General features: G+C 40.4%; 1 protein-coding gene, 1 non-coding gene and 1 pseudogene across 3 annotated transcripts in view; 1 reads left to right on the forward strand and 2 right to left on the reverse strand.

Annotated features, from left to right (window-relative positions):
* Positions 1-25,742, forward strand: part of Scai (suppressor of cancer cell invasion) — a 180,717-nt gene that overhangs the window by 32,293 nt on the left and 122,682 nt on the right. The window lies entirely within an intron of this gene.
* On the reverse strand, positions 4,763-4,871 carry LOC111812723. Its single transcript, XR_002818145.1, has one exon. It is a non-coding gene; the product is annotated as a U6 spliceosomal RNA (small nuclear RNA).
* On the reverse strand, positions 23,020-24,080 carry LOC101567686 (annotated as a pseudogene).

The raw sequence follows: 25,742 nt of genomic DNA on the forward strand, positions 1-25,742 counted from the left end.
GAACCGCGGTCCCTGATGCTTTGCTAAGCTTGTTCTAAGTAGGTGCTTTAGACCACTGAGCCATCTCTCCAGCCCACCAGCTTCTTAAGAGAACACGTTAGTAAAAGAAATGTATAGAGGGCTAATGTAAAAACCAGACTACCTGAAGCTTAAAGTCTGCATATTGTCTAACAGATGTCACTGCATTTGCCTTGAACATCTAATATATGTGGTACTGTGTTTTATCATTTTGCTGTGGGGTTGCAATGGTGCCCAAGCACAGTATGGAAATCATGGAATCAGTCATGGTTACCTTCAGGGAGTGGCATTATGGTTTTATTTATTTATCATACTACTGGAGATTGAACCTAGGCTTTACCTTACTAAGTACTCTACCAATGAGCTATGCCCAAACCCTTTTTTATATTATTTTGAGAGAGGATCTTTGAGAGTTGTCCAGGTTGGCCTCAAAGTTGTGATCCTCCTGCCTCAGTCTTCTAAGTAGTTAAGATTACAGGCATGGACCACCATGCCCTACTATTTATTTCTCTACACTTTATGGCTTTTCCACTTCTTTTACAGTGAACAAACATAACATGAGAGATCAGAGGAAAAAATATCGTTATGGGTATTTATAAAATACTAACTAAAATTGATGTTATTCCACTTTCTAAGAATTATTTCCTTAATGTCCTTTTTCTTTCCATCCAGGGCATTATGTTGCATATAGTCATCACATTTCCTTAAGGCCCTCTGGTCAGATTCTCAGACCAGCCCACTTAGCCTCTTCCCTCCCCACTCCACTTCTACTTCATTACAGGAATTGAAATCAAAGACCTTCACACTGAGCTACATCTCCAGTTCATTTAAAATTTTTATTTTATTATTTATTATTTATTTGGCGGAACTGGGGATTGAACTCAGGCCCATGTGCTTGCCAGAGAAGCGCTTATTCTACTGAGCTATCTCCCCGGCCCCTAAAAGTTTTAAATTTTGAGACAAAGTCTTAAAGTTGCTAGACTCAGCTTGAACTTGTGATTCTCCTGCCTTAGCCTCCCAGAGTACTGGGATTAGAAACATATACCATCATGCTAAGCTCTTTCTTTCTTTCTTTTTTCTTTTCTTTCTTTTTTTTTTTTTTTTTTTTTTTTTTTTTTTTTTTTTTTTTTTTTTTTTTTGATAACCCCCATAAAGTTTTAGGGAGTGTTGAGTGTTGGTTAAATATTTTGCAGAATGTCTCTCAGTTGGGATTTATCTGGAGCTTTTCTCATAAAATAACTGAGGTTAGGGGCAACCCATTTGGGTCTCCCTCTTACCTCTCAGAAGCAGTATCTCATCTCCACCTCAATAAATATTTCTGGGGCTGGGAAGATGGCTTAGTGGAATAAGTGCTTCCCTGGCATGTGCAAGGGCCTGAGTTCAATCCCTGGTTCCACCAAAAAATAAAAAATAAATATTTCCTACTCTTAACCTAAAGACAACAACAGCTGAGGTGAGGTTAGGGTTCTGCGGAGGAAGGCCACAGAGGTAAAACTCCCTGCCCATCCCATCATATCAAGGGTACCTGCTTGTCTACGTGGTTTATGATAACCTTGATTATGTGGCTAAAATAAGATTTGTCAGATTTCTTCGCTATAAAGTTAATCCTTCATTTTTCTATTTCTTTCTGTCCTCGTTAGCAGGCAGTCACCAAGTAGAGTCCATACTTGAGACACACAGTGAAGGGTATGATCCACTTTCTTGAAGGCAAAGTATCTGCAGAAGTTGATTTAAATTCTTCATATTTAATCATATATTTGAACAATCTATTCAGGAATACTTATTTTATACTGTTATAATCTACTGCTGATTTATTTTGTTGGTTAAATTATTTCAGTTTTGACCTTGAAAGGTCTTTCAGCTGCTGCTGTATCCTTTTGGCATTTAATAATCATTATAGGTTTTGTTTTGTAAGGTTTTCTGAGTCTTGCTGGTACAAACAGGCACTGTGATTGGGTGGTAGAAGTCGAGGCACTGTTCTCTTTCCAATGGGTATTTCCTGTGGCCTTAGTGCTTTCCTTTCACACGTGGGCTGATCTGTACTTGGCAAAACACTCAGGTGTAGATTCCCCAGCATTTCCTTCGTGTGTAATTTTCTTCTCTGTAGTGCTCTGACCTGTGATCTCTCACTTTCTTGGTCTCCTGGGTCCTCAGTTCTTTGTTCTACTTCATGGCCTCTCTTGCTCTGCCTGGCTTTTCTTCCCTGAGCTATACCCTGGAAATGGTTTCCAGGCAGTGAGCTGGGGCAGTTGTCTTAGTTTTGTTCTCAAAGATTACTGTCACAGGCCAGGGATATAGCTCAGCAACACAGCTCGTGTCTGGTAAGCACAAGGTCCTGAGTTCCATTCTCAGTACCAAAAAAAGATCGCTGTCACTTGTTCCATATTGAGTCTGTTAAAAATCATTGTTTAGTCTACTTACTTGCTTTCTTTTATTGTTATTTTTTATTTTTTATAAATATCTCTTTTTTATTTTTTTATTTTTTAAAATTCATTTATTTTATTTATTTTGTGTGTGTGTGTGTGTGTGTGTGTGTGTGTGTGTGGCCAGCTCAGCCCACCACGGGGCAGGACTGGCTGGCATGTGGTGCTGGGGGATTGAACCACGGTCCATATGCTTTGCTAAGCTTGTTCCAAGTAGGTGCTTTAGACCACTGAGCCATCTCACCAGCCCACTTGCTTTCTTTTAGTTTCTCTACACTTTATGGATTTTCCACTTCTTTACAGTGAACAAACATATAACATGAGAAATCAGAGGAAAAAATATCGTTATGAGTATTTATAAAATACTAACTAAAATTGATATGTTATTCCACCATCTAAGAATTATTTCCTTAATGAGGTAGAATAATAGATCTGGTCCCTGTTACTTACAGGGGCATCTTGACCAGATAGGAAAGTCTTCCAGGTCCTTTTCAATCATTAATTAATTAATTCATTTGTTCATTCATTCATTTATTATTTGGTACAGGGTATTGCTATGCAGCTCAACCTCATAGTGATTCTCCTGTCTCAGTATCCCTCAGCACTAGGATTACAGGCACGGGCCACCATGCCTGATTTCAGAGCAGTGTGTCTGGGGTTTTTGGACCAACATAGTATGTGGCACCAGGGATCGAATCTGGGTCCTTGCACTTACCAGGCAGGCTCTTAGACCGTTGAGCTATCTTACCAGCCCTCAAGGTCCTTTTTCAAATCCTGAATGAGTTTTTAATTTTATGAAATTCTTTTGTCTATTGAGATAATCATTTTTTTTTGTTGTTGATAATGTGTCTAATTACATTGAGTGATTTTCTTCTTTTCTATATTAAATTTATTTTATTTTGTGTGTGTGTGTGTGTGTGTGTGTGTGTGTGGCCAGCTCAGCCCGCCTGGGGGCAGGGCTGGCTGGCATGTGGTGCTGGGGGATTGAACTGCGGTCCATGTGCTTTGCTAAGCTTGTTCTAAGTAGGTGCTTTAGACCACTGAGCCATCTCACCAGCCTCTTCTTTTCTATATTAAATCAGTCTTTTCTGAAATAAACCTAACTAGGTCAACTTACTCATGATCTTATTTTATGTGTTGTTCAGTTTACTGACATATGTTGAGGAAGTTTTATATTTATATTTATGTTCATCATGGCCCTTACAGGCTTTGACATGAAGATTCTTTTTTTTTTTTTTTTTGGTACCAGGAGTTGTACTCAGAACCTTGAAGATTATTCTTATAAAAAGTTGTTTAAGGTTATAAAATGAGCTGGGAAATATTCCCTCTTTTTCTATAGAAGTTTACACAAGACTTGGGATTTTTTTCCCCCTTAAGTGGCTAGGCATGTTCTCTGGTGAAACCTTATGGTAATTGCATTTGGAAAGCTATTTAATTACAGATCATCTTCTTTAACATGTTCCCACCAGCTTGAATCACTGGTGGTATATGCATGACTGCCTCAACGAGTTGCTTGTATCATCCAATGGGACTGTCCCATGCTGCCTAGCGTGACAGTTATGCATTTACCACTTTTGGTTCAGAGCTATCTGGCAGTGAGAGACATACGTATTATGACCCTGTCTTTTTTTTTTTAGTACAGGGTGTACAGGGTCTCACTATGTAGATCTGACTTGTAGTGATTCCCTGTTTTCAGCCTCCCAAGTGCTGGGATTACAGACATGTGCCACTATGCTAGGCTCTGGTGGCTCAGCCCACGGGGGGCGGGGCTGGCATGGCCTGTAGTGCAGAGGATTGAACCGTGGTCCATGTGCTTGCCTAAGCTTGTCTAAGCTTGCCTAAACAAGTGCTTAGTCTGCTGAGTTATCTTAGTGGCCCTGTTAGGTTATTTTTTTAGTTTAAAAAAAAATTATTTTAAAGAGAGTAGAAAAATAATAGATACACTAGAAATGATACTTTTTTTTTTTTTTTTGGTGGTACCAGGGATTGAACTCAGGAACTTGTTAATGAAGGCAAACATTTACTCCACTGAGCTATCTCCCTGGCTGATGCACAATTTTTTTTAAAAAAACCAAAATAATAGGTATTCAACAGTGGTTGTTATATTGCACAATGTTTTCTTCAGTGTAGTTGCTCAGATTACAGATATAAGTATGTAAAATTGGCCAAAGTAAAAATTTTAAGTATTAACTGCTACCTTCAAAACACCAATAATGCAGTCATCTTCGTTATCCTGTGTGTATACATACATGACTCTTCCCTTTCTCTTTTTCCTATTTTTTCTCCTTTGTCTCATCCCAGTTGTTAATTCCTTATGTTCAATTTTCCTAGAATGCTTCATGAATTTGTGTGTCATCTTTGTGCAGGGTTACTACAAAAATCTTCTCTGTATTGTTTTAATTTTAGCATATGTGCTGCCGAAGTGAACACTTTTTTTTTTTTCTTTTTGAGTCAGGGTTTCTTTTTTTTTTTTTTTTTTTCTTTTTTATATATTTATCTTTTTTTAGGGAAGAGTCTACAGGGTGTTCTGAGTCTCACTGCTAAAGAAGACTCAGTGATCTGCCTGTTTACAGCCTCCCAAAAGCTGGGATTGCAGGCATGTGCCACCACTCCCAGTCTCATTTGCTGTCTCAGCATGCCCCTGGGGCAGGGCCTGCACAGAGGGCCCAGGGATCTAACCTCTGGCCCCTGTGCCTGCTTGTAGGCATTTTAATCAGCTGAGTTATTTGGCTGGCCAAATCAGGGTTTTGTTATTCAGATCAGGATGGCCTTGAGCTCACCCTGTAGCCCAGGCTGGCTTCCAACTCACAGTAATCCTCCTGCCTCAGTCTCCCAACTGCTGGGATTACAGTCATGGGCCACCATGCCCAGCTCAGTTTATTAGTTTTTTGTTTTGGCCAGCTCAGCCTGCCCTGTGGGCAGGGGTGGTGCAGCATGTGGTGCCAGGAGTTGAACCCCGGTCCCCTGCACCTGTCTAAACTTGCCCAAGCAGGTGCTTTAGACTGCTGAGCTATCTTGCCTGCCCCAGTTTATTAGTTTTAGAATGTACTTTTTTGGAAATACGTTATTGCTGATCATGTAAAGAGATGTTAAGGTATATGTTGAATAAAAGGAGAGACTAGTGAATTGAAACTATGATTCTTATATTTTAAAGTACCATTTATACTGTTATATATGTTTTTATAGATTATGTTTAATGTTACTCTTTTTTTTTTTTTTGCTGGCTCAGGATGCCTTCAGGGCAGGTCTGGCAAGGCTTGAGGATCTGGAGATCGACCCACAGCATCCTGAACCTGACTGCTTTGTTTAAGCAATCACTTAAACAGATGAGCTAATGGGCAGGCCCCCTGATGTTGCTTCTCTAAAACCAATGCCTGAGTAGTTAAAAAAACCCTCAAGTTCAACATATGATTTTCCAAAACCGTTTTATATTTATTTAACTGTTGTAATAAGTATATTCGTTAAGAAAAATTTAGTGAATATTAACATTTCAGTACCATAAATGTGTCCATCTAGTATTATAAAACAGTTTAAAGGAAGGATGTGGCTTTGAATGGTAGGGTTCAGTTGAAGCTCTGGTTCTTCAATTGAAGTTCTTTAAGTATATATGCAGTTTGTTGCTAAAAGAAATATTACCACCCTGTGTGCTGGCACATTTACAATTCCATTACTTAGGTGGCTGAGGCAGGAGAATTGTTGCAAATTCAAGGGTAGCCTGGGTACATCATGAGTTCAAGGCCAGCCTGAACTACATAGCAAGACCCTGTCTCAAAAACAAAACAAAACAAAACAAAACAAAACAAAAAGCAAAACAAATATAGGTGGTAGATAGATACCTGATAGCAGTTTATACCTTAAAAGTGAGGTCAGGTCTAGGGAGATGGCTCAGTAGAATAAACGTTTCCTTGGCAAGCTCAAGGGCCTGAGTTCAATCCTCGGTTCCAGAAAAAAAAAAAAAAAAAAAAAAAGTGAGGTCAGTGATGTCTCATAGTAGAATTTTGTACAGAGGAGCTGTCAAACCAGATTCCTAAGGATGTCAGACAGGAAATAAACTTTGAAAGCTAAAAATTTTACTGGTTTGTTCAGTTATTAGAAATGAATCTTCAAAAAGAAAGAAATGACTCTTCCAATGCTTTTAAATTTTGTTGTGCTTTTATGTTAAAGATGATCAGAGTTATTTATACTTATATAAGTCACATTGTTAAATTTTAAGAAATTTGGTAAAATTGTACTTACTGATTTTTTTTTTTTTTTTTTGGTGGAACTGGGGATTGAACTCAGGCTCCTGTGCTTACCAGGCAAGCACTTATTCCACTGAGCTATCTCCCCAGCCCCTCTACTGATTAAATATTAACTTTTTCTGTAAAGTGTCTATCTTCCTAGTATAATAAGGTTTGGAGATTTATGAAGGAAGAGGTTTTAATTTCTTGGTGTAAAATATCGTAATTTAAGCAATTTTCTTTTTCATGTTAAAAATGGAAGTATTTAGGGACTGGGGAAATAGCTCAGTAGAATAAGCACTTGCCTGGCAAGCGCAGGGTCCTGGGTCAATCCCTGGTACCGCCAAAAAAAAAAAAAAAAAAAAAAAAAGAAAAGTATAAAATACATGACAAGCAATTATCTGGATATCTGTGGTTCTTTTTATTTCTAAAATTTATTTCCAATTTTTGCAGTACATATTCAGATACATGTATCAACAGATTGAGTGATTCTAAGCCTGAAGTTCTTTTAGATAATATCTATTTGGATTCTTTTATCTTGTGGAGAAGGGAAACAAGACAGGTACTGATAAAGCACAAATAAATGTCCCCAGTGTCTTGAGGGAGTAAGAGTGGATTTTGCACTTAAGAGAACTAGAGCTTTGCCTTAATCACTGTCACAGGAGTGAGCTCTATGAAATTCCGGAGGTGTGTGATGGCCTTGGCTTTCTCACCACCTGCTGACTTCTAAAAGCTACTTTATCATTTCCCAGGCAGCAAAGATAAAAACTATGAAGCCTGTTTGAAGACCATTATTATTCAGTAAACAAAATGGTTTTATACTTTAAATAAATTGAGAATAGCTTTAGGTTCTCAGAACCAAGAGATTACTGTTAAATTATTTATGCCTGCTGGACTGTTTTTACATTGGAGACCCATTTCCCATTCCTCTCTTCTGAAGATCCTATGAAGTTCAGTAAAAAAAAAAAAAGAATAAATTATACACTATAAGGAGGTGAGCTTTGTGTTATGTGAATCACATCTTAATTACATTGTTACAGAAAAAACCCAAGTATTATCGGTGGCTTACTTTAATGAGTAATAAAAAATGTTTTGTGATAAAATAGGAAATGCAGTTAACTAAAATGTCAGATAATGACAGAAGCTGCTGAGAAAAATATTCATGATTCTCCAGCAAATTCCAAGTGAAATCTGCTAGTGTGAAGTTGATCAAACATAAGTTAACATTCTTTGTGCTTAGTGTGACTGTTTTGGGGTAGACCACTTTGATTTAAAGTTGAAAATGGTTATTAGTTTGAACTATAGTAGTTCTTCATTGTTGCATAGCTTCAACCTGTAAATATGAAAGAGAAAGTTCTAGGCATACCCTTACAGTTTCCCAGTGAAGTATTCCAAAAAGGGTCTTTTCATAACAGTGGAAAATAAGCCCCAGTGCTGATAGCCCTCCATACTAACACCTAACAAAGCTTAAAAACATGACCTGAAAGAATCAAATTATTTTGAAAATAATTTAACTGTATCCCAATGAAAACCTCAAGAAATTTATTTAAAAAACAAAAACACTTCATAAGTTTTATTTATTTTTATGTATTTGGTACAGGGTCTCACTACACAGCTCGGACTTGTAGTGATCCTCCTGTTTTCAGCCTCCCCAGCACTGGGGGTACAGACTGTATAGGATTTCCTATACAGGTGCTTAGTCCCCTGCGCTATCTTGCTGACCCTCATAAGTTTTGTTTTTATTTATTTCTTTATTTTTTGATGGAACTAGGGATTGAACTCAAGCCCTTGCACTTGCCAGGGAAGCACTTATTCCACTGAGCCATCTCCCCGGCCCCTCCTCCAAAGCTTTAAATTCCATATTGTTGAGTAGTGTAAAGAAATCCTGCTCTGGCCAGCCCAGATGTGAATCACACCTCTGTCCAGCATGTCCTTGCTGTAAATGCCACCTTCTTGTTAGTTATTGAGTGGCTTTGTTGATTATTAGAATGAACGTTTCTCTGTTGCAGTGCTTGTGTTAAAGTAACCCTTGTTTTACTTAGTAAAGTGCAAAAGTAGTGATGCTGGCAATTTTGTTACATTGTAATTGTTATTAATTTTTTTATGTATTTAGTACAGGGTCTACATGGTCTTACTACATCTCGTTTTCAGCCTCCCTAGTTCTTGGATTACAGGTGCTTGCCACCATGCAGTCTCAGTTGCATCTCAGTGCACCCATGCTGGGGGATTGAACCCTGGTCCCTGCATCTGCGCTTTAATCGCTGAGGTATCTGGCCAGCCCTTAGTTATTGTTGATAATCTCTTAATGTGTCTAATTTCACTTTATCATAAATATATGTATGTGGAGGACCACCTGAGCAGCTCTCCTTAAAAGAAGAGCGACTGTCTCCATTTTGGCTGAGCCTGACCCTATTTCCTTGGCTTGTTATGCACAGAGCTGGCTAGGACTGCTGTTTATCCTTCAATTGGCCTTAAGCGATGTATATTGGTCTAGCTGAGGTGCTGGTCATAGTCTTTGAAGGTGGAGTGCGTGTTTCCCTGGTAACCTATACCTGCTGCTCTTTAATGTGAGCCAGGTTGAGACAGGACGGTAGAGCTAATGCTCCTCGGCGCCAGCTGGGATCGAGCCTCGAGACAGAGGACACAACTTCCTGGGGCTTGAAAGACTACACCAAAGCTGAAGCACCAGACTTACCAAAACATTAGATACTATATAATGCAGATTGCTCTCTCTGCATATCCTCTCTGCATATCGCAGAGGTAAATTTAGGCCACACACCTAGCTCAGCTAGTAGTCTCTTTCCCACAGTTCTCAGTCAATCCTCAAGCCACTCCCCCACTGAATAAAACTGGGTGAGGCCCTGGGTCGCTCACTTGGTTCCAGAAAGCCATCTTCATGACTGGACTTAGAGCCCCTTGACTCCTCTATGATTGAAGATATAATTTAGGGGGCTGGGGAGATGGCTCAGTGGAATAAGCGCTTCCCTGGCAAGCTCAAGGGCCTGAGTTCGATCCCCAGTTCCGCAAAAAAAAAAAAAAAGATATAATTTAGTGTCTTTATTTTCGCCGTGGGTTGCATTATAAGTGGTAGATTAAAATCATTTTGATGAGATTCCAATAACGTAACTTTGGGATTACAAATATTGGCTTCTTGTATCGAGACGAAGACCTAGAAGTGTCTCCTACATATGTACAGTAATACCTCGGCTCACAAGTACTTTTGTTTAAAAGACAGTTAAACTGCTGGGCAGGGTGGCACATGTTTGTAATCCCAGCACTCAGGAGGCTGAGGCAAAAGAGCTTTGTGAATGAGTTTAAGGCCTGCCTAACTGCATAGTGAGAACCTCTCTGGGGAAAAAAGATAGTTCCACTGTGCCTTAGGTATTAATTATTTTTTTCAGAAACATTGTCTCACTATGTAGTTCAGGATATCCTTGAATTCACTGTATAGCCCAGGCTGGCCTCAAACTAATCATGACTCTCTTGCCTCAGCCTCCAGGTTTTAGGAATGCAAGCATATGCCACCATGCCCAGCGTGACTTAGGATTTTAGATTTGTACCAATACTACCATTATAATATCATACAGACATCAACTTGTATTTATTAGTATTCTGTACCACATTTAATGTGATTGATAATGGGGTTGAAAGGTCATACTGTATTTTATGTGAACCTGATGTGGTAGTACACACCTGTAATTCAAACATGCTAAGAATCACAAATGTGAGCCCAGCCTGAGCAACTTAGTGACTTAGCAAGACCCTGTCTTAAAATGAATACACACACACACACACACCCATGATGAATTTAACATGAGAAATGATCTGACCAGGGGTTTATGTTACTTGAAATAATAATAGAACTCTGCCTTTGAGAAGGTGTAATCTCAAATGGCTAATTTACAAGTGTTTGATTATGACCAATTAAACTTTTATGTCAGTTCTAGTTAGTAGCTTGTTCAAGAAAATGAGAGTGAATTTCGGTACAGTGCTGTAACAGACAATATAAAGAAAAATTTTTTCCCTTCCAGTTAATTGCAGTATCATAAAGCTCTTCATTTTGCAACATTTGTGACTTGTTTGCTTTAATATCTTTTCATATGTTGAGCTCCAGAGAAGATGATCCAATGACCAAAATTATACTAAAATATTTTGGGGGATTATGAAATGCTTGCACTTTTAAGTCTATAGTAAAGAAAGAATGACAGGAGTATAGTTAAACCATCAGCTTACAATGTATTCATGACTTTTCTCCTTTCAGATTTGGATCTCTCTCTCTCTCTCTCTCTCTCTCTCTCTCTCTCTCTCTCTCTCTTTCTCTTTTTCTCTCTCTCTGTGTCTGTCTCCATGTCTGTCTCTGTCTCTGTCTGTCTTGGCAGGCATTTATGCCACTGAGCTGTATCCCCAGCCGAGCTTTTCCTATCTAATTGCAGCACTGCACACTCCTTTGTCATTTTTCCAGGTACTTTTGAGAGGTGAATTTTCATATAGTAGGAAGAATTGTTAGGATAATTTTGTTCTTTTGTCAATTTCAAGAGTTTACTTAAATACCTTTCTAGTGCCTTGTAGGGAGCCCTTTTTGATCCTTGTATCAATCCAGGAAGTTTATATTTGTAATCCCATGGATAACTTTTTGAATCCCATCAATTGGTAGAATTCCAATCTACCACTTCCAGTGCAACCCATGGTGATAATAAAGACATTAAGGCATATTTATAGTTATGGGGCACCAAGGGATCCTAAGTCCAGCCACAGTGATAGCTATCTGAAACAAAGGCCTCGACCCAGGGTCGAACCTGGGTTTTACTCAGTAATGAAGGAGGAGTGGCTTGAAGATGAATGACTGAGAATTGCAGGAAGTAGGTGAGTACTGTGAGCTGGGCTAGGTAGCAGGCTTGCATTTACCTTTACAATATGAGGAGAGAAGGATATGCAGAAAAAGTAATTTGAATTATACTATTGAGATAGTATCTAATGTTTGGGGTCTGGTGCTTCAGCTGTGATGTGTAATCTTTTAAGCCCCAGGAAGTCATAGCCTCTGTCTTGAGGCTCAATCCCAGCAACAGCATGGAGACTGGCTCTCCTGTCTCAGCCTGGCTCATTAAAGAGCAGCAGGTGTGGGTTATCAGGGAAACATGCATGCCTTCTTCAAAGACTACCTCCAGCTCCTTGGCTAGACCAAAATGCATTGCTTAATGCCAATTGAAGGGATAAGGAAAGTTCCTACCCAGCTCTGTACCCATCAATACATGGAAATAGGATCAGACACAGCCAAAATGGAGACAACTGCTCTTCTTTTAAGGAGTCACGTAGGTGTCCTCCACAGTGGCTGCCTTTATTTTTGGTTTATAGTTTTTAAGTGTAATTTCTACTTGGTAATAATCCTGTTAGCATGCCTGTTGCCAAATATATGTGAAGGTATAGCTATATGGAGCATAAAATTAGATATGCTTGCTTCCTTTGGCTCACAGTCTAAATTTAGTAGGCAAGAATCTCCTTTCCTAGATGTCATTAAAAATAGAAGATACTCATCTGCCTGGAATGGGTTTAGAATTCTGCCTGAAGGCTTAGAGATGAAGTATGTAACACTGACTTCCATTTACCTTGAATTCTTAGAAAAATGTTTTTTTAAAATACAGAATCCAAGAGTGCATGGTTAACAACATTGGCCTTAAATAATTGTCCTTTAAATTTGTGAAAACTAAGAAAGCCTAAGAGACTTACATTTTGAGGATTTTTTTTTTTTTTTTTTTTTAATTTTAGAGAAGGGTCTACAGAGTGTTCAGGGGCTCACTCCTAGACTGGACTGGTAGTGATCCACCTGTTTATAGATTCCCAAGAGCTGGGATTACAGGCACGTGCCACCATACCCAGTCTCTAGAGGAAAAAAAATTGAGAAGGTGAAAGAATATCCTTTAATTAAGAAAATAATTGACTGAAGTAAAATCTAATTCCAATCCTAAATTTACAATTTACTATCTATGTAAGAAAGTTAATCCGAAAAAAAAAAAAAAAAAAAAAAAAAAAAAAAAAAAAAGGCCAGGGAGATGGCTCAGTGGAATAAGCGCTTCCCTGGCAAGCGCAAGGGCCTGAGTTCAATCCCCGGTTCCGCAAAAAAAAAAAAAAAAAAAGTTAAAAAAAGAAAAGTTGCTTCTCTGAGACTGCAACCTCATTTATATGGTTAGCTTGGTAAGGCTTACTTCACAAGGTTGCTATGTAGTAGTTTAAATGCTTTCTTTAGTACCTGGCGTACAGAAGGTATTTTTGCTGATGGTGTTTATTATTTTTAATGTTACTATTACTTATGGTTCCTTTTATTTTAAAAATTACCAACATAGTGTTAAAAAAAAATCTTAATTGCAGCTCAGGCTATAAAATGAGGTGAGAGATAAACAGAATTCCTAAGAGCATTTGGAGTTAAGAGAATCATTTAGATAGGCCTGCTGTGCCGCACTGAGACAACATCTGTTTACAGCTCTTGGGAGGCTGTAAACAGGCAGATCACTACAAGTCCAAGCTAGTAGTGAGACCCTGAACACCCTGTAGATTCTTCCCTAAAAAAAAAAAAAAAAAAAATCAGAGGAGGACTGAAAAGCACCCCAAATAATTACTTATTTTTAATGGATGCAGGAACAATGGAAAGCCATAAAGAAAGAGAAAAAAGAACTAGGAGAATCATGTCATGGAATTCAGGGGACACTTTGCTTACCAAAATGCTTTCTTCAGATCATTCAAAAGGTGGTGTCAGATAGTGGGAAGACCAACCTCAATGGCCAGCATTAAGAAGAGCCAGCCTTCTTGGTGTGCTATTTATCACATGGCAGAGGGTGGAGGGGGGGAGAGAGGGCAGGAGAGACAGTGTCTTTTCAACACGTTTTTCAGAAGATCCATTTAAACCATTGCACTTCTATAGAGGAGTAACTTACAGGGGAAGAGGTGTTTGGGTCTGTTTTGGAGAGGGACAATGTTAGCATGTTTGGTGTCTGAGGGAAAAATGAAACCTGCTGGGCAGAGAATAATTAACAGACCAGAAGAGGTGTGATGCAGGAAGAAATGGACTCTAATGCACAGGTTGGGAGAGAGGTTGTTTTTTTGTACAAGAGACAAATGGGAAAATTCATGTCTAATAGTGAAGTGTACATTGAATACACTGAGATCCTTAGTCCCAGGTTCTCATCCTGGGCAGTTTTGTTCTCCAGTGACATTTAGCATTGTCTGGAGACATTGTTGTCACGTAGTAAGGAGCATGCTACTGGTATCTAGGGTATAGAGAACAGAGGTGCTGCTAAATATCCTATAGTGCTCAGGACAGCTTCCTACATTGAAGAATGGTCTGGTCCCAGCTGTTGGTAGAATTGTGGTTCACAACCTTGTCTTAGACCAAAACACTCTTATAGCATACTGTACTTGAGGAGCTTAGTACTTTGAATAACAGCTTGTTGGTATTTCTTTTAGAAAATTAGTTACATTATTAGTTTGAAAAACAAGAGAGAATCTAAACTGTTTAGCTGACTGATCCAGCCTCCTCCCCCAAAATCCCCTGTTAACATGCCAATGAACTGAGGAAGAGGTTGAACTCTAACCTCTTGGCTGGCTGATTCCGCATACTATTGTATGTCTGGTATCTGGCACAGTGTTGAAGTACATTATGGTTTTAAATTCAAATTTTGGTTAATTTGATCAGATTTATTAATAACTTTATTTTCTTTGTAATTGAGTACTTAGTGCTTTTAAAGTTAAGTCTTAGGAGGCAATTACCATAGGCTTGCACTTCCCAGATTTATGACTCCAGCCCACACCCTTCCTTTGAACTGTGAATTTCAAAGGAAACCATTTCACATAGATCCTGTGTGCCCTGGAAGGACTTTGGCTAGTAAGCTGAGGGAACCAAGGAGCCATGTGGCAGTCTAAACAGAAGGGCAAGTGGAGTTACTAGGACCAATTCCATTTGCCTCTTCTCCATTTTTCCTCCAGTGTTCAGTGGCTTCTTAGCTGTCACACATCCAGAGCAGGGCTCCCACTGTCTCTCTAGACCTGCATACCGCTGGCTCCTTATTCTTTTTTTTTGCAGAACCAGGGATTGAACTCGGATCCTTGCGTTTGCCAGTCAAGTGCTTATCCTACTGAGCCATCTCCCCGGCCCCAAGAACTGAGCTAGGGCCAGGCCCCTTGGCTCCTTATTCTTGTTGGTGTCTGTTTTTGACTAGTGGTTGAAACTAAAGGTCATGGAGTCATTCTTCTCTTCTTATCCCCTCAATGCAGTTTTATCAGTAAGCCTTAGTCTGCCTCTAGAAAATACTTAGTTTAATCAGGTCTTCCTCTCCCTGGTTCCCATCAGCTATTGCACGGGTGGTTAAGTAGTCCCTCACTGGCTTTTCTGTCTTTTTTCTTCCTCACACGGTAGCCAGCAGGATCCTCTGAAGCAGCCCTCAGGTTATATTGCCTTTCTGTTTAGACTGCCACATGGCTCCTTGGTTCCCTCAGCTTACTAGCCAAAGTCCTTCCAGGGCACATACAATCTATGTGAACTGTTTTCTCCAGCACCTCGGCCTCATCCCTCCTTATTGATCTGTGGTAATTTCTGCCCAGTCACAGTGGACCTACCTGCTGTCTCTCAAATGGGAGAGACAAGCCATCTCAGAGTCTTTGTACTTGTACTTTTCTCTGCATAGACTAATCTACCAGGTTTCCCTAGTGCTGTCTTCTCTTGCCTCTTCCAAGGTTTGCTCAAAGCTCATCTTTGTGATCAAACCTCTTTCCATTTGCAGCTCCTCGTCTCATCTGCTTTATTTTTTTCAGAGCAGTTTTGACCTTCTAATAGGCTATATACTGTATTTGCTTGGGGGTATTTTGAGTACCTGGAGTCAAGAACTCAGGACCTTGTGCTTGCCAGGTTGGTGCTGTGATGTATTTGCTTCTATATTTGTAGTGCCTGTCTCTTCCCACTAGAGGTAAATTCCGTTAGGCCAAGATTATTTTTCGTATGTTTTGCTCATTGTTGTGTCACCTACAACTCGAAATACTGCCTGGAATATAGTAATCTTCCCTTAAATAATATTGAAATAGTGACTAATGATAAAGCAGAGACCAGCCTAGATCTGTAAGTGACTTCTAGAGTTGTCACTGTTCTGCTTTGTTGTCTTAGGTGTGCCTTACATGACTTATTTGCTTCTCTGCAAAGTAGAGTTACTAGGACCAAGTAAGTTTATTTGCAGGGTTTATGGTAAAACTATGTATAGCTCAGATTCTGGCACATTTTAAACAGTTAATAAATGATAACTGCTCGTTTTACTGGTTTTTCTCATTTTGTGAAATCCTAGCCTCCTTCTGTATCTAGGTCTTCAATGCAAACATTTTTAGATGATTGTGACAGATTTACTTGTAGAAGGATTAAGCTGAGATGTAAAGAAATTATCACATTCCCTGAAGTTTACTTCTGATACCACTCCCTAGTTCTTACCATACTTTTAGAATACACATTCAGTTTGAGGAAAAATAGAGAAAACAATTTATGTATTCTCCCACACTAAACTACTAAAATATAATTTCTCTCTTTTTCTCTTCAAACAAGAGCAGATGTCAGACACAGTGGCACACACCTGTAATCCTTGGTACTCTGGAGACTGAAACAGAAGGATCACAAGTTATAAGCCAATTTAGGCATCTTAATAAGACTCAAAATAACATTTATAAAGGGCTTGGGATATAGCTCACTAGTAGAACACTTGCCTAGAAAATGCAGAAGATTGTTGAACAAAACATAAAGGGCTGGCCAGATAGCTCAGCAGACTAAAGTGCCTGCTTAGGCAGGCACAGGGACTGGGTTCAATCCCTGGCTTACTGTGCCACTCCCACGCCTGGGGCTTGCTAAAACTGAGACTGAGAGTAGGCTTGGTGGTGTGAGCCTTTAATCTCAGTGCTTGGGAGGCTGAAAACAGGAGGATGGGTGTGGGTGTCGGGGTTATAGCTCAGTAGAATAAGCACAAGGGCCTGAGTTCAATTCCCGGTTGGGGGGTGGGGGCGGGAAGAAAACAGGAGAATCACTATGAGTTGGAGCTGTGTAGAGAGACCCTGTAGACCCTGTACTAAATACATTTAAAAAAAAAAAAAAAAAGAACAAAAATATCACTGGTACTTTAAGCTCTGGCTGGACTTGAACATTCTAAACTTGGAGATGAATATTGAACACATATATGTAGGAAAATAGCTTTATTTGCTTTTTTTTTTTTTTTTTTTAACCTGTGATTGAGAAGAACTGGAGACAGGAGGGAGAGTTTTGGTGTGGTAGATGCATTTGCTGATTATGGGGTAAGGACACTTATACACAAACCTAGCTACTATCTGACTATTAAAACAACAACAAACCCTTCACACCTCCAGTTCTAGCCCATAAAATTGCCTTTGGCATAATAGCTATGAACCTCAGAGAGTGAAAGTTAAATAACTAGATTGGAAACTTTCCTTTGCGATGCACAGATGGAAAAAACACTATCACAGAGCTACTCTCCTACATCTGTCCTCCATTTTTCAGTTTACCAGCAGCAGTGTGACTATCTTGCTGCTATGCCTCAGTTTAGTGTTCCTAAATTATAACTTCACATGTTATCAGGCCTCCAAAATTGTTTAGTTTGTAACATTGAGCTGTTGTGTATAAGGTTAAAACAGTCTTATCACTTGTAAGAGTTAAAAGTTTGTTTGATTTTGTGCTGCAGTGTAGACATTTTGTGAGAAAAAAGAATCATACCACTTTACTAAGTCTCTTTTTCACTTGTAACTCAGATTTGCCATCCAAAAAGAGATCACTTTTATTGTTATGTTTTCAGTTATGTTCTATTTTTTTAACTTAATTTTTTAATCTTTTTGAGGCAGGGTTTCACTGTGCAGTTCAGGATGTCCTTGAACTCACTTTGTAGCCCAGGCTAGCCTTGAACTCAAAGGTTTTCTCCTGCCTCAGCCTCCTGAGTGCTTGAACTACAGGTGTGTGCCAATTTAGGCATCTTAATAAGACTTAAATTATGTTTATTTTGTGTATTTGGTAAAGGGTCTCACTATGCAGATCTGACTCATTGATCCTCCTGTTTTCAACCTCCCAGCACTGGGATTACAGGTGTGTACCACTAAGCCTAGTCTCATTGTCCAGTGTGCCTGGGGGAGGAGCTGGCATTGCCTCTGGTTCCAGGATCAAAACACACTACCTGTGCTTGCCTAAGCAGGCACTTAGTCCACTGAGCTATCTTGCTGGCTCTTAGGTTTATTATTTTATTTTTTGTGGCCGGCTTGGCCCACCCTCGGGGCAGGGCTGTATCGGCATGTGGTGCTAGGGATCAAACTGGTCCCTGTGTACTTGCCTAAACTTGCCTAGCAGGCTATTTAGACCGCTGAGCTGTCTCACCAGCCCTGGCCCTTAGGTTTGTATTCTTAATATTGAACTATTGAAGTTTTTGTGGCTTGTTGGCTGTGATTTTAATTTTTGAAGGTTAATGAAGTTATTAGAACCTCTTCTCCCTTGAAATGTAGGTATATTTCAAGCATTATATCCTTTTCCATTATCTATCATATATTTTTGCCAATAAAAAAATGGTATTTCTAGGGCTGGCGAGATAGATCAGTGGACTAAGCACCAGCTTAGGCAAGCTCAGGGACCTGAGTTGGACTCCTGTACCTCATGCTGTCCCGGCTCTGCTCTGCTCTGCCCCCTGGGAACACTGAGCCAGCCACAGAGTCCTGGCATGGTGGCCCACACCTGTAATCCCAGAACTGGGGAGGCTGAAAATAGGAGGATCACTTGAGTCTGGGCTGCATAGTGAGACCTTCTACCAAATACAGTTAAAAAAAAAAAAAAGGCTATTCCTTAGAAACATTATATGTACTTCCTAGTGGGCATTACAGAAACTTTTCTACAGTTCTTTCTCTTCCTGCTTCTTTAAATGACAGGATTCAAAGGCAGAATATCTTGATTTTTGATACAAACCTTATATATCTATATATATTTAAACATTAATGTAGCAAAGATTTTATATGTTTATGCTTTAGTATCTTTCAACAATTTATAGAACTAGAAGAATGGTATATAATTTATCAACTTTTTTTAAAATTTTATTTATGTGTGTGTGTGTGTGTGTGGCCAGCTCAGCCCACCAAGGGGCGGGGCTGGCTGGCATATGGTGCTGGGGGATTGAACCACGGTCCCTGATGCTTTAGCTTAGCTTGTTCTAGGTAGGTGCTTTAGACCACTGAGCCATCTCACCAGCCCTAATTTATCAACTTTTAACAAATAATAAATTACTTTTTTGGTGTTCCCAGATATAGATAGGTAGATTCTAAAGATGTTTAGCCCCTTTTTTATAATTTCAACTTCTCTCTTTCAGAGGTTGTGTGTGTGTGTGTTGTGTGTGTGTGTGTGTGTGTTTATTTTATTTTATTTTATTTTATTTTATTGTTGCTCTGAATGCCTTCAGGGCAGGTTTGGCTGGCTTGAGTTGTGGGGATCGAACCACAGCAATCTGAGCCTGACTGCTCTGTTGAAGTAGCCACTTAAAGAACTGAGCTAAGGGGCAGGCCCTCATGTGTGTGTTTTATGTGTATGTGTGTTTTAAGCAAACAGATTTTTTCTCTAGATGTTTTGCCCTGCAGTGATGGTGATTGAACTCTTGTGCATGCTAGGAAAGCTACCTGCCACTGAACTCTGTATCCTGAGCCCTAAAAATTATTTTTCCTATTTATTTATACTTTAAATTATGTACAGTTATGCATCTTGAAAAATAATTTGCATAGGCAAAAATTGGGGGCCCTGCTTCCTGTTTCTGCTAGGCAATGGGTGAGGGTTCCCATGGGAAGGTCATGACCACCCTGGATGAGTAGCTCTCCGGAACTGATTCCTATAGGGACTGACAGGCCCTACCTTACTGGGAATCTGTGTGGAATAGCTTTATGTCAGTCACAAACGTGTGTGTGTGTGCGCAAAAGTAGTTGATACATTTTTATATACTCATTTAATAATTTTTAAAGCTAAAATTTGTTTCTTCATTTATTAATAATTTCTTGAGCACCTACTGTGTACCCCAGGGTCTGTTGTAGACACTGAAGGTAAAGAAACTTTTTAAAAAATTTTTTATTCATTTTAATGAGAAAATAAAATAGGTAAAGAAATTTAAAAGTTCAAATACCATGTGAACTGCTGAGCCAGCCATACAGATAGGGTATGGTGGCACATGCCTGTAACCTCAGCAGTTGCGTAGCTGAAAACAGAACGATCACTATGAGTCTGAGCTGCGTAGTAAGACTGTGTATCTAATACATTTAAAAAAAAAAAAAGAGGTCCAGTAAGAAGTTGGAAAATGGAAGCAAATCCTCAGGAAAGAAGTCTACTGTGATACTGCAAAAAATTGGAAGTTATTAATGTACAGTTTGTTTGTGAAGCCGTGAGGAGGAGTGTTAGCACCTTTAGAATGCATAGAGGAGAGGACATCGCTGAGATCTGAGCTCAGGAGCATTCTAATATTTTGATGTTGAGTTAGGAGTTGAACCCATTAGTGGAGAAGCAGTTACCAAAGAGGAGAAAATAATGTCTCAGAAGACAAATAGAAGGCCAGGGATATAGCTCAGCAGCACAGCGCTGGCCTGGCAAGTGCAAGGTTCTCAGTTTGATTCCCCATACTAAAAAAGGAAGAAAAGACGATGAATAGAGATGGCGGCATGGACTATATAGTGAGACCTTGTCTCAAGATAAACAAATGGACAAGAGTTACATTGTGAAGAGCAGAGAAACAGCAGGAAAAGTGAGTGTGTATATATCAGAAAGAAGGGTTCTTCTGGTGGAAGATAATACAGTCTTTTTGAATATTGATTTTAATCCTGTAGGAGAGAAGAGCTATGGGAGAGAGCAGTGTGCTGGATGGAATAGCTGGGGGGGAATGAAGGTTAATGCATAACTGGGGATTTTTTTTTCCCTGTATTTAGGCCAATGTCTATAGAGTCTATGGGTTCTTACTACGTAAATCGGACTTGTAGTGATTCTATTTTTTTTTTTTAAAGGTATTTATTTATTTATTTATTTATTCATTTATTTAGTGTGTGTGTGTGTGTGTGTGTGGCCAGCTCAGCCCACCAGGGGGCGCGGCTGGCTGGCATGTGGTGCTGGGGGATTGAACCGCGGTCCCTGTGCTCTGCCAAGCCTGTTCCAAGTAGGTGCTTTAGACCACTGAGCCATCTCGCCAGCCCCTGTAGTGATTCTATTTACAGCCTCCCAAGCGCTGGGATTACAAGGTGTGTGCCACCATGCCCAGTCTCAATCGCCATCTCATTGGGGCTGGCACTGCATACCGGGGATGGAGCCCCAGCTGCTGGACTCTGCCTAAGCAGGTGCTTTAGTCTGCTGAGCTTTGAGGGTTTGCTTTTAAGTATAGGCATACCCAATTCAATTCAAGATAATAGTGGGGAACAGAGTAGTACAGTATGTGTGGCTTATACACAAATAGACTGGAATGTATGTGTTCTGCTATGTGTGGAAAGTGTTTGATGGTTGCCTCTGTTGCTCAGTGAAATTAAAAAGAGTCACCACAAAGTGAAAAGTGAAGATAGAGGGTGAGATGTTGGCTGTTTGAGGGAGAGGAGAAAGTGTGAAATCATGCTCTGGGAAAGTAAGAGCAAGTCCTCCGTGAAATGGGATGGGAGCATTCTAATATTTTGATGTTGAGTTAGGAGTTGAACCCATTAGTGGAGAACCCATCCATTTGTTTGTCTTGAGACAAGGTCTCACTATATAGTCCATGCCGCCATCTCTATTCATCGTCTTTTCCTCCTTTTTTAGTATGGGGAATCAAACTATGTATGACCAATCTGAGTAGATTGTTGGGAGTAAGGCCGGAGTTTAATTGCATGTGTTTCTTTAGTCATATTTAGCTGCCCAGGTGTAGGCAGAGTAGGCAGAGGGATAGATTTAATTGAGCAGTAAGTAAAACTAATTGTTCATTTTAAAAGCTGTTTTCAGGAGGTTGGTAATGTGAATGATATTTAGAATTTTAGCTTCTTAATTATACCTGTTGGAGAGGTCTAAATATACCAAGTGACATAATTTTAAAAAAGCATGGCATTGATCCAGGAAAGGTTTTAGATGAAAATTACAGATCATTATTCCAGCCAATTTAAGCAGAAAAGGATTTTTTTTTTTTTTTCTTTCTGAGACAGGATTTCACTATGCAGTTCACTTTGTATCCCAGGCTGGTCTTGAACTTGCCATGATCCTCCTGCCTCAGCCTCCCAAGTGCTGGGATTAAAGAAATTTTTTGAAGATTGTCAAACATCTTACAGCCACCCATGAAGTTTAGAGAATCTGGTTCAGAAAGCAATCAGGAACCAGGGGAATTGACTATCTGTAATCACTGCTGTAGTCATCCTGCATCAGGAGGCAGGGTCAGGGTGGAGTTGCCTTGTTTCTGAACCAGTATTGGTGTGTTGGAAAGGTGACTTTTGAGACTGTGCTTTCTTATTTGAGTCACTGGCTGTGTTACACAGACCTTTAAAAAGATCATTGTGGTCCTCGAAAGGGGAGTAAGGACTCAAGAATGGAAACGTGGAGAATCAGTCAAGAGACACCAAAATTGTTGCTGTTTACTTAGGTTAGGATGGTGGCAGTGGCAAGGAGAAGGGACGGTTCAGGTTCATGAAGTGGCTGTGAGGATGGTATTAAAATTTGTGCCTAGGGAAAGCTGTTGTTTTCCTTCTTCCTCCTTCTCCCCCTTCTCCCTTTTCTGAGATCCAGAACTTTCTAGAGCCTTTTATGCAGTGCTGTGCTGCACAGAACAGTATAGCAACTTCTATTGTGGGTGTTTCATAAATTCCTGCAATGTTTATTATCCTTAAAGAAAATTCCTAAGCCTCTGGTATGTGGCTGACAGGGATTGTTAGATATAGTTAATCTAGAATTCAGTTCAGGTCTAGATACTCAGAAATGATCCCCCCCTCCCCCAAGATACAACATGAACAGCCAAGTTGTTTGTAGGTGTGAATAATAAAAAGTACATGATTTAGAGCCAGGAGTCTGACATGAAAGGATCATTTCAACCCAGGCATTTGAGACTTACCTAGGGAGCATAGTAAGACTATCTTAATAAAAGAAGGAAGGAGAGACAGGACAGAACTTGTTAGTCCCTTATTGTAGTCACATACTAGTCAAATACAATTGCATATTTGTTAATAACGAGAAAGAAAACTCAGTCTCTCTGTCTCTCTCTGGCGCGCGCGCGCGCACACACACACACACACACACACACATTGAAGATTAAACCCAGGGCCTTTCTACTGAGCTGTATTCCTAGCCCTTTCTTATTATTGTTATTTTTTTTTATTTATTATTTATTTTTGCTTGATGATTAAGTTTATTGGTCTTTATCTGTAGAACTCGGGGATTGAACTCAGGCCCTTGTGCTTGCCAGGGAAGCGCTTATTCCACTGAGCCATCTCCCTGGCCTATTGGTCTTTATCTGAAAAATCTTCATAGAAATTTGGCTTAACTCTCAGCAGCACACTCCTGAGCTTTGAGGAAGCTTGCCTTCTTTTGAGCGACCTGATCTTTCTCCTGGGCAAGGGACATTTTGGGACGGTTCCACCTCTTTTTAACTTCTCTCTTCGGCTTCTTTTCATAGACTGGATTCTCTTGAATAGCAGCATGAGCTTTCTTATACATCTCCATCATGTTTGGAGTTACATTGTTCTTTATGTCCTGAGAGAACTGTTTCTTGTAAGCATCTTCATCTTCTTCTATTAGGTAGCGCATATAGTCTGCAACATTCTGACCCATGATGTGCTTCTGATGTACTTCTGCATTAAACGCCTTGCTTTCAGAATCATAACCAGGGAATCATTTGGTACTGTGAGGGATAGACAAGCCTCCATCCACGGCACCCTTTAGGGTTCCAAAAACTTTATTGCCAGTTGTAGCTCTGGCAAGGCCTGCATCCAGGTAGCAGGTGAAGGCACCAGGTTTGCCATCAATGCTGTCCACATTGTATTCATCTCCAGTCACCTCCACCTGGCCTTCATAGATCTTATCTATGCCAAACCTATTGAGAAGGCTGTGGGCCAGCAGCAGGCCAGTACAATATGCTGCAGCATAATTTGTTAGGCCAACTTTGACACCGTATTTGGGTAGTTCATGTGTACATGCTGCACAGACTATCATATCCCCTTCAATACGGGCATAAGCAATCTGACAAATGATATCTCTGTTAGTTACACAAACTGTCATCCTGTATTTAGGTCTGTTGTACTTATTTTTGTCCTGTATTACCAAGCGTTTCCTAGCATAGTAATCAGTTTTGCCCTCTCGTCGTCTTCTAAACTTCATTTGGTATCTCTTAAAGTAGGCCTTATTCTTGACAACCTTAACAAAATTCATCCTGTGTAATATAGACCCGCGTCCGTGGCCCTACACAGACCTGCAGGCCAAGCAGCACCACATTATTGTTATTTTTAATTTTGAGACAGGGTCTTGATGAGTCACAAAGTTGCCCAGACTGTGCTCGAAATGTTAGTCCTTCTGTCTCAGCCACCCGTAGTGCTGGTATTATAGTGATAAGGCACAATGCCCAGTTTGCTCTTTCTTTTTAAATCCTCTTATGACTGTAATTTGATTTTCCTTTCTCTCTTCTTCGCTCTCCCTTTCTCTTTTGTCTCCTCTTCTTCCTTCTCTTCTTTTTCTGTCTGTTCTTCCCAGCCTCTTTGTCCCTTGTTTCTCTCCCTTCTTCTGTCCCCGCTTCCTTTATTCCCTTTTTCTTTCCTGTCCTAGGGCTCAACCCAGGGCCTCACACATACTAGACAAGTGCTTTTTTACTGAGCCACGTCCTCAGCCCAAGGGCATCATTTCCCAATGGGACTAGTCATCAGAAATAGCAGAGATAGTTCTAAAAAATACTAGTTCTCAACCCTCCTGAGTCATAATAGCTTTTTTTTTGGGGGGGGGGGAACCAGGGATTGAACTCAGGCCCTCACGCTTGCCAGGGAAGCACTTAAGTCTACTGAGCCATCTCCCCGGCCCACTTTTTTTTTTTTTTTATAACAGCTTGTTAAGTATCAGAAATCTGTATCTTTAAAAACTAAACATTGCAGGATAATCACTCAGGTTTAGGAACCATACCTTTATTATATTAAGATAAATTTTACTCTTTACCCAGAGAGTTTACTCTTCTTTCTTAATGAAAGTGGTCTATTATTTAGTTTTTTACCTTAATTTAAAAATACAGGTGGGATCATGAATAGACCCAGAGCCCAGGCCCAGCGAGTGAGTGAGAGGACCCGGGGCCACAGGATCCCGAATAGACCCAGAGCGCAGGCCCGGTGAGTGAGTGAGGCGACCAAGGGCCCGTGGATCCTGAATAGACCCAGAGCCCAGGCCCAGCGAGTGAGTGAGAGGACCCGGGGCCACAGGATCCCGAATAGACCCAGAGCGCAGGCCCGGTGAGTGAGTGAGGCGACCAAGGGCCCGTGGATCCTGAATAGACCCAGAGCCCAGGCCCAGCGAGTGAGTGAGAGGACCCGGGGCCACAGGATCCCGAATAGACCCAGAGCGCAGGCCCGGTGAGTGAGTGAGGCGACCAAGGGCCCGTGGATCCTGAATAGACCCAGAGCCCAGGCCCAGAGACTGAGAAAGACTGCCCAGGGCCGCTGGATCCTGAAGACCCAGAGCCCAGGCCCGGCATGTGAGTGAGACCACCCAGGGCCCGCAGATCGTCATTCGACCCAGAGTGCAAGCCCAGAGAGGAACCCTTCAGCAGAACTCCCTGCAAAGAGGCTAGAGGCAAGACCCACCCAGCTGATTCAGGGGCAGAACATCTTGCCAGAGAGACACAAAGGGTTCAGCTCTAACGGCTGCAGCAGAAAGAAATAGAGCACAGCAACCAGATCCAAACAACACCCACCTGGAGGAATCTGAACTTCATAGATCCAGACCTAGTGCTAAGATAATAACTCTATTTAAGCTCTACACCAAAGGTCAGAAGACAGTGGTATACAAAAATGACAAAGAGAAGGAACAAAATGCAGTCTCAGGCCCCCAGTCCACCCAGTACAACTGCAGAAGACACTA

This window comes from Octodon degus, unplaced genomic scaffold (genome assembly GCF_000260255.1).
Source record: "Octodon degus isolate 3935 unplaced genomic scaffold, OctDeg1.0 scaffold00138, whole genome shotgun sequence".
Lineage (NCBI taxonomy): Eukaryota > Metazoa > Chordata > Mammalia > Rodentia > Octodontidae > Octodon > Octodon degus.